Source organism: Hirundo rustica, chromosome 8 (genome assembly GCF_015227805.2).
Source record: "Hirundo rustica isolate bHirRus1 chromosome 8, bHirRus1.pri.v3, whole genome shotgun sequence".
Taxonomy (NCBI): Eukaryota; Metazoa; Chordata; class Aves; order Passeriformes; family Hirundinidae; genus Hirundo; species Hirundo rustica.
The window spans coordinates 26,865,254-26,878,610 of NC_053457.1; the positions used below are offsets into that span (position 1 = coordinate 26,865,254).

The 13,357-nt window shown below is 40.9% G+C and overlaps 1 long non-coding RNA gene across 5 annotated transcripts in view; it reads right to left on the reverse strand.

Moving 5' to 3' along the window:
• The window catches only part of LOC120755878 (uncharacterized), a 45,063-nt gene extending 36,670 nt beyond the window's left edge, over positions 1–8,393 (reverse strand). For all 5 annotated transcript variants that reach the window (XR_005701891.2, XR_005701893.2, XR_005701890.2 and 2 more), the window contains exons 1-2: positions 8,254–8,393; positions 5,090–5,185 (exon numbers count right to left, since the gene is read on the reverse strand). This is a non-coding gene — a long non-coding RNA (uncharacterized LOC120755878). The remainder of the gene's footprint in view (positions 1–5,089; positions 5,186–8,253) is intronic.
• Positions 8,394–13,357: the final 4,964 nt, after the last annotated feature.

The following is a 13,357-nucleotide window of genomic DNA, read 5'->3' on the forward strand; positions in this document are numbered from 1 at the left end:
AAAAAAAATACTCTTCTACCAGAGTTTTACTCAACAGCCACATTTGCAGGCTACTACTTTTAGTGGCCTCAGGACTTGGATGCTCTGCCTACCTTCCAACTCTTTTTTTTTTTTTTTTGCAGTAGAATAAGGATAAAAAAAAAGTTTGTATTTAATAAAAAAATTAATTAATTTGACTGTTCAGGTTTAGGGTTCAAGGCATTCCTTCTTGGGAAAAGTATATTGAAGTTACCTAGTGTCCCTAGAAATTATGTCAAGAGGATTTAACTGATTAATGTAGATAGAAATCATTCCCAGCTCAGGAAATTCTTTGGGCTGAAAAGCAAAGAGGACAGAGGGACACTCAAGGCAACTCATTCCTCTTCTCTAAGCATTCACTTAGACCTTTGCTAGAGTCAGGCTGCTGTGCTAGAGGGACCCTTAAAACTGCCATTATTGATCTGGGCCTGGCATGACAGATCCAATGCAGTTCAGAGAAATTAACTTACGTTTGTCCACCTGAAAAGCCCTGTGACATGGACAAAAATAAATGCCACCTTACCAGTGACTCTAGTGATGAGCTCCCAGAAAGAAGACTTCTTTCCCACAGCATTTTGTGTTAAAAACTAAGGGGCCCTGTGTTTGGGGGATTTAAAATAAGCAAAAATGGATCAAAGAAGCCAAACAAAGAAGAGCCCTACTGCCCAGACCGCTGCAAGTGAGGGATCTCCATGGAGTGGAATTCTACGTGCAGGCACCATCAGCCCTGCCCTCCCTTCCATACACCAGCCCCCTTGGATCCAAGGGAATCACAGAGTGCACACAGACTGGCTGGCATCAGAGGCAGCCTGGTAACATCATCACTGGGAGCCAAAGCACACCAAGAACCCACCGATTTTCTAAAGACAAAGGAAAATCAACTGCCCAATGTCCTCATTTGAAACCCACAAGGTTGAACGAAAGCAAGTCCTGCAAACTGAAGGGGGCTACTGTCTCAGGAAGGGTGGGAGACTTAAGAATGTACCTTGGGGTGGTAAAAAAACTTGCTATGGAGCATTCAGGTGAAGGACTCTGGAATCTACCCAGAAGAAAGAGAATACAAGAAAGCAAGCTATGAAAAATCTTCATGAGGGGTATTCATGTCTTATTAGACATCAGAGAGCCACAGAAAAGAATCTCATGCTCTGGGATCAGCAGAGCTTGTCTTAGGTTCTCAGTAGGAAAATTCTAGCAGAAAAATATGGTCTAAAATTTTGCCTGGAAAGTAGTCAAATTGGAGAGAGCAAATAAAAGCATCAGCTGCCACAATCTGACCTAAAATACTGGGGGTATGAAAATATTCATTTTGTAGCACTATTACACATTTTAGTTGAGGCTTTCAAAGTTATTTACCCCAAATCTCTTCTTTACATGTACTCAAGCAATAATTAAATCTCAGTATTGTGTGGAAAGATGCAAGTGTTTTACAATTTTCTGCGTGCATAATTACAATTATTTCTAGACCAAAATGGTAGCTGTGGATATGAATGCAATGTTTCAGCATTAAGTTTAATATCAGCAAGCAGGAGAGTAATTAGTTAATGGGCATGCAGAGTTTTACTAAGAGGATGAAAGCATTAATTATTATTTCTTATATTTTAAATTGCTGTAATAGGCAGAGTCCTCCCAGAGTACATCTAAAGATTTATTTCTATTCGGGTATTGTTTTATACATGGAAATTCAGGCTTGAAATTAGGTGTTGCCCAGGGAATTGGTAATGACTATTATTTCTTTCTTTTTCCTTGAGAAGTAAATCCCATACTCTTAAGAAGTAACTCACAAAAGGCATTAATGATTCTGCACTACAGTTGTCAGCAAATGCACAAATTTGCCTAATTCAGCAGTGATTTCCAAGGCAAGCCTTTATTAAAATGTCCCTGACCACCACGTAAGTATAAACATCGTGCTTATTACAAATAACAGGAATTTTCTTTTGGTACCAGCAATTTACAGAATTGAGCAAATTCAGAGGAAGGTTACTCAAAGACTCAGCTTCATGCAGGGACAGAGCACACAGCCCAGCAGCACAGCTTCAGACGTGCCACGGAGGGACAAAAAGGGAGGTGTGTGTTTTTCAATGTCAGAAGCCATTTTGTGTTTGGGAAGCTTTCATTAACACCATACATGTAGCAGAAATTAACTGGGGACAATCCAGGGCCAGCAGAAACAAAAGCAGGAAACCCTCGCACGAGGCACGATGGGACATCATTCACCATCACATCACTTTAGGTGAAAGCAGAGCTGCTGGCATTCAGGTTTTGGAGTTATTCTAAATGTCATCGTACCCTGCTTGTTGGGAGAGTATGCCCAGCCTCAGGGCTATTTGTCAGGAGCAGGGCTGTCCTTCTCACCCAACAGCATCTCTGAGCTCACAGACAGAGCTCCCTCCAAGCTCTGAAACTTCCACACCGCCAGGCTGAGCCCAGCGCCCAACAGGAGCTCTGCTGCTGACACAGCAAGAGTTGGTGCCCAGAAAGAGCTGAAGCCAAAGTCAGAGCTCTGCCCCTCACCAAAGTCACTGTTACCACAAGGCACTTCCCAGAGAGGAGCCTGAGATGCACCACCCCCTGCCAAGCAAAGAGATTTTTCTGGAAACAGCCCAGGTGACCCCTGCCAGGAAATTCAAGCCCCCACTCTGGCCCCAGCTGACCTTCTACAAGGAAAAAGACGCTGATTTCCAGAACCACAGCTGCATTTGGAGCACAGACTGTTTTCCCTGGCATAGCTGCAGCATTCAAAGGGGGAAGGTACAACTGTTATGCTCATTAGCCAGCTGCCAGAAAAAAGTATTCCCACCAGCAGGGCAAGAAAGGAGTTGTTCAAGACAAGGTATTACATCCATTATTTACATTTTATGTCACCACCAGTCTTATTAGTACATATACACTAACTGAAGGATTTTTTTTATCCTCTTTCAGAGGTTATTAAGTATTCCCTACACCATTTCTCATGTGAATCTAGTAAGGTATACAAACAGATACTGATTCATGTTTGCTGAAGACTTCACCATTGTCACCTAATTATTGTTTATACTAATTAAAATACTGTATGCAGATAATGTCAACACTAAATGACAGCAGATTGAAAGCATCTAAGCAATTCATCATGTCACTAAAATATGCAGGCATATTTCTCAGCACTAGAACATCTCCTTTCTAATTTAGAGGTGAATTAGGCATCGCTGCAAGTTTGTGACTCAAAGATAATTGCAAGACACTTTTCCTGGCTTCTTGTGTTTTCAATTTGTGATTACTGCAAGAAGTTTAATAGCAGCTGTAATTCTCTGTGCCGCCCCAGAAGTCCCCAAGGGGCAGGCCACAATGCCAGTTTCTCAGAAGTAACCCATTACACTTGCTTGCTGTAAAGATCAGAATGTAAAATAAATTTGAAATAGAATGTAATTAAGAACTCTTTTGCCAAGAACCATTTCCCTTCAGGACGTTATTCAGAAAGTCTGAGTGTTTTGATGAAAACAAGACCAATCCCCTGGCCAAGTAGCAAGGGCTACCTCTCATGACAATTACTTTCTTAAAAATTAAGAAGCCCCATCAATTGTCTACTCACTGTAGGCTAGGCTGAAACACGGTATTTTCTAAGTTGCTTAATGTTGAGTCACATTGTTTAGCTCACAAGAGACAAGTACCTAAATTCCCCATGAGGTAGGTTAAAATAAGGAAAGACAAATAGGCTTTTCAGAACATAGTCCGTTGGCCAATTCCTCATACTGAAGGCTAGAAAAAAAGAAACAGTTTGCTGTTCTGCGGGTTTGTTTTTTCCCCCAAGTTCTACCCGTACTGCTAAATAGACTTGAGAAGATGTTTCCAGTCACTTCAGAAGAAAAAAGTCCTCTATTCAGTGATATGATTGAAACCAATTAGAGAACGGCAGAAGCAAAACTGCAAGCAAGATACTGGTGCTGCATTGGTGAACATCTGTAACATAACCCACACAACCAGCATCAAAGCATAGCTGACATCAACTCATCCTGTTGAATTAAAGCCAAGTAACTTCATCAAAACCAAGGCAGCCATTGTGAGAAAATTCTACCAGAATTCCCTCAGCCCAGACTCAGAAGTTCCTATTGCAGCCTTGTACTGAGCACCCAGACCACGAGTCTTAGTGTCAATGAAATGTGGGGAGCACACCCACACAATCCCTGAATATGCCCCACACTGAATCCCTGCAGCTTTGAAGAAAGCCAACACAAAAAGTGTTGGAAGTACCTGGGAAGGATCTGTCCCTCTGCCTGCACACCCTACTGAGACACGTGGGGCAGGACTCAGAGCTGCACCCAGACACAACCAGGCTGTTCCAGCGGCGATCATCTCCCCTCAGACACAGAGCTGCATTGTCAGGAATAGCCAAAGCATTTTAAACATCATCCATGACCTCCACAGCAAAACTCTGAGCACTCAGTGCTGCCAAGTATTAGGAGAGAATTCCTGATCACCTTCCAAGTGACCCTTCATCTTATTCCTTCCAACAGAGGCACCACACTACCCTGAAATTCTTTAATTTCTTTAAAGTACATAACCCCCTTAAACACACAGTAATGTTTTGCCATACATTAAAAACCACATGCCCCAGTGCCCTGCCATCAGAGTATCTCAATAACAATAGATCTCTTGTGAATCAGATGAAAGAGACTAAAAAATGAACAAGCAAAAGCTGCTCTCGAAGTCAAGGCAAACACATTTTTAGGGCATGAAAACAAGAACAGGAATATAGAGTCCCCAGCAGAGGACTACAACAGAATTATATCTCAAACAGCAATGCAGGCAGCTCATGAACATCACTGCCAGCACCACACACTGCCTCAGCTCTAACCAAACCCCCTAAAGCATATTTGTATTCAAGCAAATTTTGCATCTCCTCAAAACACAATCAGCTGCAAGAAAGCTTAAGGGTCCCAAAGACACAAATCTGAACCATAAATCTGAAGCTTGATGTTATACAAGAGTAATTCCACACAAGAAACAGAGTAACACAGATGCAAAACACAGGGAAAGAAGATCAACAGGGCAGGCTGTTTTAAAATAAAATAAAAACATTCAGAGCACAATGACTTACTTTAATGTTTCTTCAGCCCAGCAGGTCAGAACAGAATTCTGAGTCACTCCATGGTCTTTGTCTGAGAAGGTACATGGTGCATCCTTAACACAGCACCTTTTACAAGGAGAAAGAAATCTGTAATAGGTCGCCTGCAAAGGGCTCCAACAGCTTGCAGGTAACTATCACACTTGCTTTCAGTATGGGCAGGACCATCTCCCACAATGAAAATGACTGTTAAAGATAAAAATTTTCCTATACAGAAATGCTGCACCTTGGAATTCACAAAGAACAGTGGGAACTGACGTTTCTTATCACCACAGCAATGAAGCCAATGTGGATGTTAGTACTGTCCCAGTCAGACTTGCAAGGCTTTGCTTGTCTTTGGAATGGCCTGAATGCCTGCAAGAATACATACCACCCTAAGGAGATTTTTTTTTTTTTGTGAGCACTAAGGACAATTTTGAAACACTGGAGTTTAACAGAGGATATTTGGACATGCCTGAGCATGTCCAGATTTGTGCCCAGAATTCCACAGCCACTTTGGGGGCACTTAGTTGAGCCTAACACTCACAAAAAGCACATGCAGGGTGGACACCTGTAAGTCATCGTTATGTTGGGGCTTGAGTTGTCAAAATGCATTGGAGCACAGACCCACTGTTGAGTCAAGAGCCAATACTCTGTTTGGAGATACTCTTGCAGATTATGCCTTCTCCCTGTTCAGCCAGGCCTCATGGATCACCACCAGTAAATTTTTCATATGCCAGTTGATGCCTTACACACCTTTAAGGGGGATCATTAAAATACTTCAGAATGCTTTAACCCATATTATAAGAGTAAAATATGGACTATTCCACTGGAAAAAAACCCCAAACTTTAATTCCTCCCTCTTTGTGAAAGAGCATGAAGATGATCAGATGGAAGCAGTACACAGATGTCACGTAGATAAACCAGAACAGGTACAGACCCACAGTGTGGGACAAAGGGGGAGAGCTCCAGAGTGATCCCTTACAGAGGTGTGGGAGGACATGTCCCCCAGCAGCTCTGCAAGCCCACTCTTGATCGCATGTAAATATCTGCCAAGCATCCTGTGCAGGTCCAACAGTCCCACCCACACACATTCACTTCTTCATGCAGCACACTTGTATTGCTGAGCATTTACCTGTTGGCTCAACTTTTCAAAGCTGGGTTGCTGAATAAGGTCTTCATCCAGTGAAAGACCATTATTCACACAGCAGTGTTTGTTAGAAACCAAAACAGTATATTACTCATACAGTTATTCCATTTGGTCAACCTTACCCAACACCTCATTTTTCCTACTTAGTCTAGCACAGCATTTTCCTGAAATTTGGCATAAGGCTGTGATCTTTGATTTATTTTTTGTGGCCACTTGATATGTACTAGACTAAAAGAAGTCCTACCACATTATCACAAAAAAAGCCTTATTTCCCTCCATTCTCACTGCATTATCCTTCAGCTCTCTGGGGAAGACCCACTCCCTGCTGAGTAATGCACTCCATTTATCACCACCTGCAGAGAACCCTGCATCAGGATTTGGCTCTGTGTTGCAGCAACCCACTGTCTGCTCTGAAGGCTACAGAGAAGGGAAAGTACACGTATTGTACCCAGTGTTTAACATATTGCTTTTCATCTGTAAATTGTCTGAAAATTCAAATTAAACTGGTATAAAAGATGTCTATCACTTTTCCCTAAGCTAAAACTTGGGTACGAGCCTTTGCTTCTCACATTTCAGTTAAACAAAAACCTCTGGCTGCTACTATAACCAGCATGTCAATAAAACAAAGCATTTAGTTGGTTGTGAATTGATTCACAAACACATTGACAAGAAAGAAAAGTGTCATTTAACATACAAGAGGGAAAAACCATTAACAGCATAACATACAAAATTTGTACCTCTATTACACTGCAGACTTTCTATCTCTAAATAGTCCATCACTAATTAAGCAGTCTGCACTAAGTGAAACCTACCTTCATTTTTTGAACTTAAGTTGTATGCATTCTTTGCTCATTATGTCCTATAAAGCTTAGCTTAATCTGTTTTACAACCCTTATGCTGACACTAGAATAAGTTCCAGCCCGCCAAGCTCAGGGGACAGCATATGACACAAGGAACTGTGTTAATCTCAGAACTCATCCTGTATCTTCCAGCATCTTTTGTCTTCCAAGCAAAGGTTTCAATCAAAACTGAAGTACAAATCCAGCTTTTACACCAAGGTATAGAGAAGGCTTACTTCTCTGGATAGAACAACTTCTGCAGTCCTGCCACAAATCCCAGGCAGAGAGGATCAAAGGATGTGGGAGAGCAAGAGGTTCCTATGACATTCCTGCCACATGCTTTGCAGATAAACAATTTTATTCATTACTTTCATTAAAAATCCCACCTCTCCTTCCAGAAGCACCCTCCTAAGGTGAAGATTCAAAACATCTAATCCTGGATGACAACCCACATAGCTTTGGGTAAAGCTCATAACCTCCTTCACAGTAGCACTTTACTAAGACTCAGAATCACTTCAGTGAGTCTTGGTATAAACACCCTAATTAGAATTAGTTGGTTTTTCTTCCAGAGGAAAGCCTTGAGTCACTGCAGGCTTTAATCACTATTTTGGAACTATGCAGAGAGGCAGGCAGTAATGTAACAAGAAAATGCTTACACTAAGTAGACCATGAAGAGCACCTGGAGACAAATACATTTTAGTTACAGAACCTCTTCCACATTAAGAAACAAACAAAATACAATGCTCCAAACCTCTTCCACATTTGCCTAGAGCACTGTTACAGGCATCAACATCACCTGCAAGAGTATCCAGTAAATGTGATGTAAAGCAAGTACCACATCTTCTGCAGAAGTTACTGCTTTAAGGAAAGAAAAAGTGAAATAGATTGCCTCTATTCAGCAGGGTAGAAAGCCTACATCCATAGCTGGTGTTTTGCTGATTACTGTTTTGACACAGAATAAAGAGCTCCCAAACCAGCCCTTTAAAGGGAACCCATAGCAAGATGTGAACCTGATTTTCCTCAGGACTAATGATGAGCAGTAGTTCACCACTACCACCTGTAAAAGGCACAGCACTTACATACATGCCATTCAACCAAACAACAACCTTCAACATTTTCAGAAATCAGTAGATGCTAAAAGAAGTTAGAACTACAATATATTTACTTACCTAATCTTCAGACACATAACCACTTCAGCCAACAACTGGATTTCTCTTCTCTTGCCTCGGCAAGAGGCAAGCCATTAATAATATCTTATTGAAAGGACACCTTCTTCCTACAAAGATCCAGAGAGAAAGCACAACCCCCTCTCACAACTCCCAACTTGGCGTCTTCTTTCAGGTTTTATCTTCTTCAGTGAACTAGCTGATTAAGCCAGCAACTCAGCTTCACCTGGAGCAAATGGAGAAGTTCTCACATTGCAAGTGTGAGCAATGAATCACACAAATCATGTAACATTGGTAAAACATGAGTCCTTCTACAGAACTACGGAAAAAATACATTGGAAGGTGATCTTAGTAGAAAAGGACTGGGTCAAGCATTGTTAATATCTGTAGCACTTAAGATGCATGAATTAGGTGTGGATGTGCCTTCCCAAGGGGTAGAGGATTAACTGAATTTTACTAAAGGGAAAGTTCACTCAAAAACTGGCACAAGAAATCTTTGTATGGTTTTTCTCTGCAGGAAATATTTTCTTTTGTTGAAGTTAGCAGCTAAATCTGAGCAATGTGACAAAACCTGTTGATCAGATGGAATTTACAAGCTCGATAAGAATAGCTGGATGACAGAGCTCAGGTTAGGGGGACTGATGATATTTTTGACATTAAGGTCCAGGTATAAAAGACAGAAGACAAGGAATGGGTAGGCTGTGATTGACCCCTGTCCTTATTTTCCAGGTTTACTTCCAACACCTGGTCATTCACATTTAGCTACATGCTTTCTTTTTACGTGCCATGAACAGGCTTTGTAAGAAGAAATATTTTGTGTGTCCTTCTGAATCCACTACAGAAAACACAAGCATTTTCACAGACTTTCCTGGACCTTAGTCCAGAATAAACCAGGAGGATTTCTGAGCTGTCTTTAACTCTCCTTGAAACCCTTTGAAAGTGATTCATGTTTTCTGGAACCCTACAACCTCCCTGAACTCATGCCCCATGTGCTGCCACTGGGATCTCAGAGTGAGGCTCAGGTTCTCCACCTGTAAAAGTCTCATCTCCTACCAAGATGTTTTCTTTCTTCCTTACGAGTTTATTAATACAATAAAAAACAGCTCAAGCACTTTCATATCAGACTGAACTTGGTTTTGGTTAAGGCTGATCTCCAAGTAGTAAGCACAGAAGATCTCACCATAGCAATAGAACCCTAAAGTCCTCGCTCCTACCAAACCATAATTACCAATTTTGTTCCTCTAGACTCAGCCCACAAAACTCCCTTTTTCAGCTAACTTCCCCTTTAGGTTTTCCTTGTGCTTACAGAAAAGCTTTCCCCTACTTCTTTCAGTTAGCTTCATGTGCCTTTTGGTTGAGGTTATCTAACTGGGTAGTTAAATGTTTCATCTTTGTCCCTTAGCCAGAATTAACTCTGTTCCACCCAGAGTGTTCCTTTGATTAATTAAAGGGAAAGAAGGAGCTGTACAGTAATTTTATTGCTGTTTCCTACTGAATAGAATTTTGCATTCTGGATATTATCTGACAAATGTGCAGAAACACAAAACAGAATTGATAATAAATATAAATATAAACTAACACCAGCGCTATTAGTTAAGAAAGTCATGACATACTATGCTTTACTCAAGGAATCTGGCTTTTGTTTTGTTCTTACTGCTGCTGAATTAACACAGGGTTTTGATGACATAACAGAAGTGCATCAAGTTGTCCACATGTTGCTTTATGTTTCATGGGCAAAGCTTCAGCCACCATTCCTGTCTACACTATTTTCTAATGGAACTAGAATGATTGCTTTTTTTTATTTCCCCAGTAAAGTGTGAAATTGTTTTCAAAGTTATTTAACACATTGTGTGGCGAGTGAGAATAGTACAGCAATGGACACCTCAAAACCCCTAGAAGTCCACAAGAGAACAGATTTTGAAACAAATCACCTAAATCTTCATAAGATCTTGAGCCCAAAGAGGCAGAGAAAATTACCACAGAAATTTAGTGTGAGCTCCCATTAAAGTATTGTCATATGTGGGAATATATTGTAATTAAATGAAAAGTAAACTGAATCTTTCTTTGTTTTTGCAATGATAATAAATAGCTTGTAGTCACAAAGCTGCACAGTCTAAATCTCCCGCACCTGGAGTTTTCCCCTTCTTAGAAAATAAGAGGAAGCTCAGAGACGCTTCCAACAGCTGCAGGCAAACAACAAAAACTTGTATTTCTCCACCCCGCTAATACAGATCTCGTCATTTGGGTTTGGACCAAAGTGAAGCTGTCCAGCTTCCCAGGAACTCCATGGAAGCAAGGAGATGCATTGTTAGATGTGCTTTGGTATTATGTATGCCACAGAGGAAAAAGCTGTATTTTTGATGTATGATCACTAAAAATTAGTTTGAATTTTAGTGTGAAAAACAAGTAAATAAGTAAAAATCCCAAATACATTTCACTTTCTCTCAGTCTTTTGTCCAGCTTTTTTCTTTTTTTTTTTTTTTTTCCTTGTGTGGAACATTCACTTTATTGGCTTGCTAGAGTAAAATGTTAATTTAACTATTCCCTTTTCTTTCCCTAAGATACTTTAGAAACTTCCTAATCTTCCCAGGTACTACAGGTGTCTGCAGTAAAGAAATATATGCTTGATTTTTCAGTCACTGTAATAGAAGACCACTCCAGTGACCCAAATCAGCCACCCAGAGCCCAATGGAAAATTCAAATACTGCCAAAAATTTGGTAAGATCCCATCCAGAAGTGGCTTCTTCAAAGCACCCACATTTCACCTTAAAGGAAGAACAGGAGAGCACAAATTACTTGGTCAGGTACAAATTACAAATCCCTGCTGTGGATGTCAGGATTTCCCCTGGGGGGTGCAGGAGGTGGCCAGGTGGGTGCTACTTTGGCTGAGATCTGTTCAGCAACTGATTTATTTCCCCAGAACTTGGAAACATTGAGAATATCTGTTTCTTTAATCCTGATTCTCCGCTGATCCACTGTTTCCCATTCTGAGGGATTCATAGCAAACCAGCAGTGAGGTCTGAGTGTTGGCTGCTGCCTTTCCTTCCACTCAGGAGTATTTGTTACACAGCATTTGAGCCCAAAAAGTGAAAAATGGGCAGAAGCCATCAACCATCCAAGAAAACACTGGAAAAACAGTTCAGTGGATGACTTCTGCGTCTGGGATATGGCAGCAAAGGGCATTTCAGAAAGAGACAAAGCTAGGAGATATTTCCAAGAGTTTAACCCTGGAGATGGGCTCCTTACAGGGGAGGTGCAGGTCCAGCCAGGAGCCTGGGTGACAGTGCCAGCCCTGCCTGAGCTGGTGTGGGTCTCCTGGACCACGGGCAGGGCTGGCAGCAGCTGGGCAGGGACACAAGGGGCCACGGATGCCCTCGGGGCTGCCAGTGTGACCCATCCTGCGTTTGAAGCCTTACACCTGCAAATGTTAACTCCAGTAGAAAAGCCAACAAAAAATAAACTTCAGCTTTATGATCCTAGCAGTTTTCTGGGCTCTTCTTCAACTGCATGAACACTTGCTGGGATCAAACTTTTTCAGTTTGTTCTGTTTTTCAAAAATATTGCTAGGCAATTATCTTCAGTACCAGATTAGGTGATCCAGCTAACAGTTCTCAAATGCTGGAAGTCTTCCTTGCTCATCATTACCACTCAGTTCACCAGCTGAATGAATTATTGCTTGTAAGTACTTTTGGATGAGTTACCTCTTGTGGGGTATTTTGAGCTGTTTGAATCATTGTACATTAATTTCTCGATCTTACATTGTAAAACATCAGAGAATTGGACTCACAGAAATGCTTTATTCTACCCTATTTTATACTGTTTGCATAATTTAGGTGGCTTCTTACAACCCCTAGCTGGACTGAAATGCATATTCCAAAGTAACTCTGTCCCATCATACAGGAAATAAAGGCACAATTAGATCTCTGACACCTTTAAAGTTTTCTCTCAGAACTGGAAGGTCAATCCAAACTATGCTGATTTTCTTTTTCCCTTTCCTACATCAGGATTCTTAGCCAAAACCTTCTTTAAGACTTACAAAGATTTCTTGAGAGCTGGCAGACCTGTATGAGCCAGGGGTTAGAAGCTGGATTTCATTCTTTACCTCTGACTTTCCAGGCATCCTCAGGCCTCTCTACCATCTCTCAAATCACTGACTTCTTTTACCAGTCACATGGGGTTACATTTACCATTCATATTCATTTCCCATCACATGGGGAAAAGACATTTAGCAACATTTTAACAAAGACGTGACAATCCTATATAAAACATTTTTCAAACCTAACGTGAGGTATACAAATGAAAATTATTATAATATTATTATGCAGTTCTAAGTGTCCTATTCTTCTGCAGAAAAGAAAGTTGTCAGCTACAGGGACAATTTTGTACAGTACATCACAGTCTGTTTTCTTTTTTCAAATTGTTCATCAGCATTTGGATGGAGAAAATTCCTGTCTATCACTGTGGGATTAATACTGTAAGACTTCCTAAAAGAGAGCTGCACCAAAGAAAATTATCCCTGGCATGAACAGATAAATTTCATGCATCCAAACAACTCACTTTTCTAAATGCCCCATTCTGAGACTGCCATTGGTGGCATGATCCATTTTTGGGCTGTTGAATTTTTCTGCTCCTAGATTTTCTGGAAGTAGAAAATCTTTATTTTTTAGAACTAGCAAAAAGAAACAATTCTATTTTTAAACCCTCAAATGACAGAAGATCAATATGAAATCTGCAGAAGTACAATCATTCACAGTTCTGAAACAAGCCTTTTTTAAGGAGTTCAAAGTGTGCTTCCCGGAGCAGCTATTAAAACAAACACATTTCAGCTTGGAGATAAAAGTCTGTGATTTTTTGCCAAGTTTTCCCGGGATTTATTCAGCAGTTTGAATCGTGCAATGAGTGATTCTGAGCATCACATTTCTCATTGCAGCAGCCTCCACCAGTGGGAACCAGAGAAGACACAATCTGTTCAGTCACATCTTCAAAGCAAAAATGCAATATTCCCACGTCACGCAGAGCGAGCTGGAGCATTATTAACCATTACTGTGGGCATTTAAGCAGATTTCACAGAGAGAGTTGCCAATAGGTATCTGAATACCCCCAATAC